We start from the raw sequence: 6060 nt of genomic DNA on the forward strand, positions 1-6060 counted from the left end.
GGTGACTACAGACACATTTACATGTTCGTTCTGCACTGAAGTTCGCCTCATTTGGCGAACAAAAAAAGGAGAAGAAATAAGAAAGCTTAACTCGCTGCACAACACTTGCCGTGCAGCCCTGCACCTAATTTGCAGCAGTTTCCAGGAGTTCGGAAACTCTTGAAAGAGAACATTCTTCTTACATCTTCCTCGTATAGCTCGAAGCATCAGAAGGTGAAAACTACACGCTACCGTCTGTCTATTACATTGATTTTCCAGGCAATTTAAATTTAAACTTTCTCTTTTTTCACCTGCTGAAACATCGGAGTGTTGGGTTTTTTAGTCTGTGTCTAATTGGCAAGCCTGCCTACACTCCCTCAGAGCAGAGACAGTCTGCAGGGAGGAGAGCAACCAACGCTACGCATCTCATCTCTCTGCAGATTTCTTCATCTCGTGTAATTAATTGCATCTTTAAAAGAACAAAATGTAAATACACCACTGACACGCTGCCAATTAATTTTCAATCGCGGTCTTCCTGACGCTTTCTGCTCAACCGAGAGGGAAATCAAAAGTTTTTAGAGGGTTTTACGAAAGCTTTAATAGTGTCCCTTTGTTCCCGGCAACACGTTGTGAAAAACGCATTCAGGCCTGACAAAGTGTTCCTGCTCCGTGTAATCAATTCCCTCAGCATCCAGAAGACGACAGGGTGGGGGGGCGTGGGTGGGGGGGCGTGGGTGGGGGGGCGTCGTCGCTGCGTGTTCTTTGATCGTGCAAAACAAACTTCTTTTCATATGGAAGAAATGTGGAGAAAGAGAAAATCACCTAATGTACAAATCTTCTTTCATTTGGTGCTGTAGTTGGTGATTAAAGAGGTCGGTAATCATCGAGGTCGATCGCTCCTCCGACCACATCAACAGTCGTGTGAATGCTTTCAGAGCTCCAAAGCTCTCGTGCCTGCAAGAACATTACGCTGCTTTTAATTTGGATGGACTTCAGTCTCCAGTACGGCTCAGCAAAGGCATCTCTACTCATGACTGATAGTTTGTCAATCAACAGGATTTTTTATCTTATTTATTTATAATATCGGTGGTTTAATTTTCGTTGTAATCATATTTGATTTATTCTGCGTCATTAAGGTGTCAGCAGCTCCCACACACTGTCAGCGCACATGGGGAGGGAGGCTATTTCTGTCTGCTGCTTTTAATGGTATAGCACAGCTTAATGTGCATTTGCAGAGTAGTTTTCTCGCCATTACCTTTTCCTGTCATTGCTGAGCAGGGCGTGATGATGAGGCTTTTTCCACACTAATAAAAAACTTAGGAACTCTTTCATGGCGTTTTTATTTTCTCTTTGCTAGTTGGGCTGATTGGGACCTGATGAATGTAAAAACACAGAATTATCTTTTTACCTGATTTCTGAGACGTGGATATGAGGCCTTGTAGAGCAACATTTAGGATTGTAATCTAGACAAGTCAAAATGTGATGTGCACATAACAAAAAGGTTAACACAGTTTTAACTGTCCAGTTGATATGTATCCACTTACATATTGTCTTCACGCTGGAAGTGGAAAATGCATTTCTGTGTCTCTTTTCTCTCAGCAGCACTGAGGCACTCGAGTCTGTGCCACGCACAACCAACCCAGGCAAAACCTTCACTACTTATCTCCTTCTACATTCACACTGCATATTCTATTCAAAAACAGTCAAAACAACAAATAAAGCAATAATAAAGGCGTGATACGCAGTGTTGGGAGTAACGGAACACGTTACGTATTTAAAATACAAAATATGAGTAACTGTATTCCGTTACAGTTCCCGTTTAAAAAGGTGGTATTTAGAATACAGTTACTTTGTTGAAATAAATGGATTACACGGCGGTACTTCCCTGTTTCATATTGTGGCGGGTCAGGACTGTTTGGGTTTTGTTTGACAGCTACGTTCTGTTGTTCCAGGCGGCAGCGTTACGGTTGCCATGGTTACAGCGCTCTCTCTGAGACTGTTTTAGTGATGGGATTTCCGGCTCTTTTTAGAGAACCGGCTCTTCAGGTTGTTTTGTTGCTTTAATTAATTTATTATTAACAATAATATAAAATTATGCACAAAAGGAATTACTAATGTAAAAAAAGTGGTTTTATTTATATATGTTTATATATAAATATATACGGTGGCCCCCAGAGACAAAACACGTACAAACTCCAAAAACAAACATTTCTAGTGTTAACTTCCAAAACAGAGCTACCTAGATCACTTAAATTACACAATTGAAAGCATGTGTGTATTGTTTGTGTATTTATACACAGGCACTCATATATATTCAAATAATTTAAAAAAAAGTTCTGTAGTTAGTGTGTAGTCAGTGTGTAGTGTAGTCAATAGTGTTGTTGTGTGTCAGAACAATGAGGCGACTGCTGAGTGTTACAGGTGTTACAGCAGTGACACATCTGCTGCTGTCAGGCCTGCAGGTATCAGGCTGTTGTTCTCCTTCATCTCATAGTGGACAGAAATTATTTTTGGAGTGACACAAATAATTTGTGTGGCATCAGATTTGATGCAGAACAGCTGATTGTTCTGTAAATAGTTTGAAATGTTGATTTAAAAAACACCTTGGCTGCATTTTTAGGTAAACAGCTGCAAAAAACTTTGTTGTTTGCATAACTCAGTTACTTTTTTGAAGAAGTAACTATATAATTAATTGCCCAACATTGGTCATTATTTACTGTATTTGCAGACAGAGTTACAGACTCTCTCCCAGACCACAGACTCATAATACAGTCAGAGCTTTATGAAAAAAAATCTTTTTCAAAATTGGAGTTCAAGTTATTTTTACTTCCAATAGTGTTAACATGCTACACATGAACAAGATTGTTTTTTAATTTTCATTGTAAGTGGGCTAAAGCAGGTAATTAAAAGTAGTCTAACATAAACGCTGTAATTTGATTACTTTAATAAACATGTAACTTGGATGGATTCGATGCTGGCGTGACCACAGTGCACACGTCTGCTGTTGCTCACAGTGGTCCAGGGGACGCTCAGGGAGTTTGTGTGTTCAGACACGTGAAACATTAGAGGGAACATTGAACTGGACCCCAGAGGGTTAAACTTTTTTTTTTAAAGTAACGCAGTAGTTAATTACTTTTAGAATCTTGTAACTCAGTTACTAACTCAGTTAATTTTTTGAAGAAGTAACTAGTAACTATAATTAATTACTTTTTCAAAGTAACTTGCCCAACACTGAGCACGCCACACAGGTTACAGTATGCTGGAGAAACGGTGCAATATCCAAAAGATCAACATCTCTGTGAGCAGAGTTCAGTAATTCCACCAACGCCAGCGTCTCCCAGTGTTAGAAACTCACACCAAAATAAAACAGCACCAGGTGCTTTAGTGCTTCCACTAAATATTTCAGTTACCGTAAGACAAAATCTTTCTGAATAATTGGATATTGCAGAGGGATGTGTTCAGTTTCGCTGTATATGATTTGAAACGATGTAAAAAGATGCTGGAGTGCTAAAGAGTTGTTTGGAAACGTCACTGCAGACTGATTTGATTTCTGTATGAGAGAAAAGTCAAATACCTGAAGAGCAACAGAGAGCCAAGCAGTGTCCTTCACATGGACGTCTCAGGCATAGTTACAGCAGCACGTGGGCGTTTTACTGCATTTTACCTGAAGTGCCTTTCTGTCTAAGAGCCACTGAGACAAACAAGGAGAGAATGCTCTGCTCTCAGCGACTCGACGAGCTGGAGTGGGAGATGTGCTGCCTCTTAAGGGCCTGCCTTTTATTACGACCAAGTAAACAAAAGCAAATAGGAAACAAACGTGAACAAAAGCAACCTGAAGTGAAAATGTGGCAACATTATACTTGGACGAGTACATTAAAAAGGCCACTTTGCCTTCAGTGATCTCGGAGAGATTTCTAAAGACGTAAAAGCATCGTTAGTCTTCATGCTCACCGAGCAGCTGCGGCCTGTTTGCTGTCGAATGCTGATGTACTGAATGTAAAACTGATTATTTAAAAATGACCATTTGATCTCTGAGGATTTGCTTGTGTCTCATGAATGAGAGACAGCAGATAATCAGCAGCCGCTGCATCGTTACTGTAAATGTTAACTCTGTGAGGGACGCAGCGTGAACTCTGCAGCTCTTATACGAGCGATCCAAACACATGACTGAACTTGTGCTGTTTGAAAGATGCCGTGACAAATTACTTGTGATTATTGTAAACGTATCAGCACTAAAGTGTAGTTTTGGTACGTCCCTCATTAAATAACATTCTTTAAAAGACGTGAAGGTCTGATTATGTCGACGGCATCTACATCCCTGCAGAACACAACGTCCTCGTGTCTGAACTGCAGCAGTTTTGTTCTGGGTCCAAATCAGCATGAAACATAATAAATGTTACCTGAAGACTCTTTTTATTTTCTTCAGCTTCTGTCAAACTGAGCAACTACATCTCTCTTACTTCCCCTCGCCGCACCCTTCTCCTTGCAGTTTGCAAGATGTTGTATTTTTGGGCGCTCGATGTTACAAGCACAGCAGTGAAAACAAAACTGCTCTGTGATTTCACCCTCACTTGCTTCAGGCGTCTCTCACAGCACCAGGAAACTGCAGCGGCGCAACAAACTGCTGCAGAGCACAGACAGAGAAACTGTGGCTGCAACTCACATCTCGCCCTTAAAAGGCTACAAAACATAATGCATATCAGTTTGTTTTCATATATTACATTTACACGCGACTGCCGGTGCAATTATGTCTAAAATTCCTCGGTATATATTTTACGTGCAGTAATTCTGCGGTGACGCCATTATGTACTGGCACTAATATGTAAAATCCTCCAGCAGCGTTTTGCATATTACTGTAAATCACAGGGCGGCTACATTCTTACCTTCTCACAGTAACAGTTTTATATTTGTGCATCAACTTTGAAAACTACTCTCTGACTCTTTACCACCAAATCCACAAGGTTTCTGTAATTAATGGCTGTTGATGGAGTGGATGTGTTGGTTTTAGTGTGGCAAGAGTGCCCTCTGGTGAATTATCAGGATACACCTGTCAGGACAGCACAGCAGCAACAACGTACACAAAATGTGAAGTAACTAATAGTAAGTAAGTAGAATAGAATTCACTCGCTGGTCCTCATTTTAGGTTTGACAGCGTTTTAGTAGGTAAAGGTGATGCTTGGACGTGAAGTGAGCTGCAGTTTGGGGAAGGCCTCGAGGGGGACTGGCGACGGCTCCCAGGCCTGGCAGATCCCCGTGTTTAAATAGAAGTGAGGAAGTTAAAGAAATGAGAACAAGGAGAGAGGGAGGGGCACGTAAACGAGAATGAACAGCTTGCAGAACTGGGGGAACCTCTGTAGAGGCGTGGTCCTGCTCCTGATACATAATCTCCAATAGAATATGATGAGTTCAAATCAACACCTTTGTGCCAGGAAAATAAAATAATTCCACATTTAAAAATAGTTTGAAAGCCTCCCAGCTCTTTATCTCGACATCTTTGGACATTTACCTGCTGCAACAGCGGCGTGACACGACAGATACAGATCAGCCATCATCGCTGAATGCCATCTTATATCCTGATAGGCTGATATCAGCCCAGGCAGATGATGATGATGCATCCCTGGGTACATGTGAGATAGCAGCTACAGATTGGAGTGCACACAACAGCATTTTAAGAAATAGGCGTGGGCTGGTTGGGGGGTCGAGCCCAGCCTGAAGTCAAGATTTAGAAAAAAACACTGTTTTTGCTTAAGCCTGAACACGTTTTTATTTTTAACGTTGGGCAGTATTTTTATACACGTGCACCAGCAGCAGGTCCTCTAATAATCATAACCCAAAGTTATTATCTGAAGCGTGTGAATGTGTGAATATGCTTAAGTGCTGTTTATCGGTCTTTGAAATCAGCTGCTTGTTTTAGAAGGAACCAACCATGTTTGTGCTCAAAGATTTCATTATAAACCAAATAAACCATTTTAATGACTTTAGTTACTGGAAACATTGTAGCTGACAAGAATCGGTTCTTCTGTATATTTCAGGTATTTATCAAGATGATTGAACTTAAACAAAATGTTTAAAGGTCAAAAA

The 6060-nt window shown here is 40.8% G+C and overlaps 2 protein-coding genes across 2 annotated transcripts in view; one reads left to right on the plus strand and one right to left on the minus strand.

The window, feature by feature from the left end:
- Positions 1 to 6060, plus strand: part of nherf4b (NHERF family PDZ scaffold protein 4b) — a 350895-nt gene that overhangs the window by 48384 nt on the left and 296451 nt on the right. The window lies entirely within an intron of this gene.
- med13a (mediator complex subunit 13a) overlaps positions 1 to 6060 on the minus strand; it is a 139260-nt gene that overhangs the window by 33990 nt on the left and 99210 nt on the right. The window lies entirely within an intron of this gene.

Source organism: Neolamprologus multifasciatus, chromosome 10 (genome assembly GCF_963576455.1).
Source record: "Neolamprologus multifasciatus chromosome 10, fNeoMul1.2, whole genome shotgun sequence".
In the NCBI taxonomy this organism is placed as follows: Eukaryota; Metazoa; Chordata; class Actinopteri; order Cichliformes; family Cichlidae; genus Neolamprologus; species Neolamprologus multifasciatus.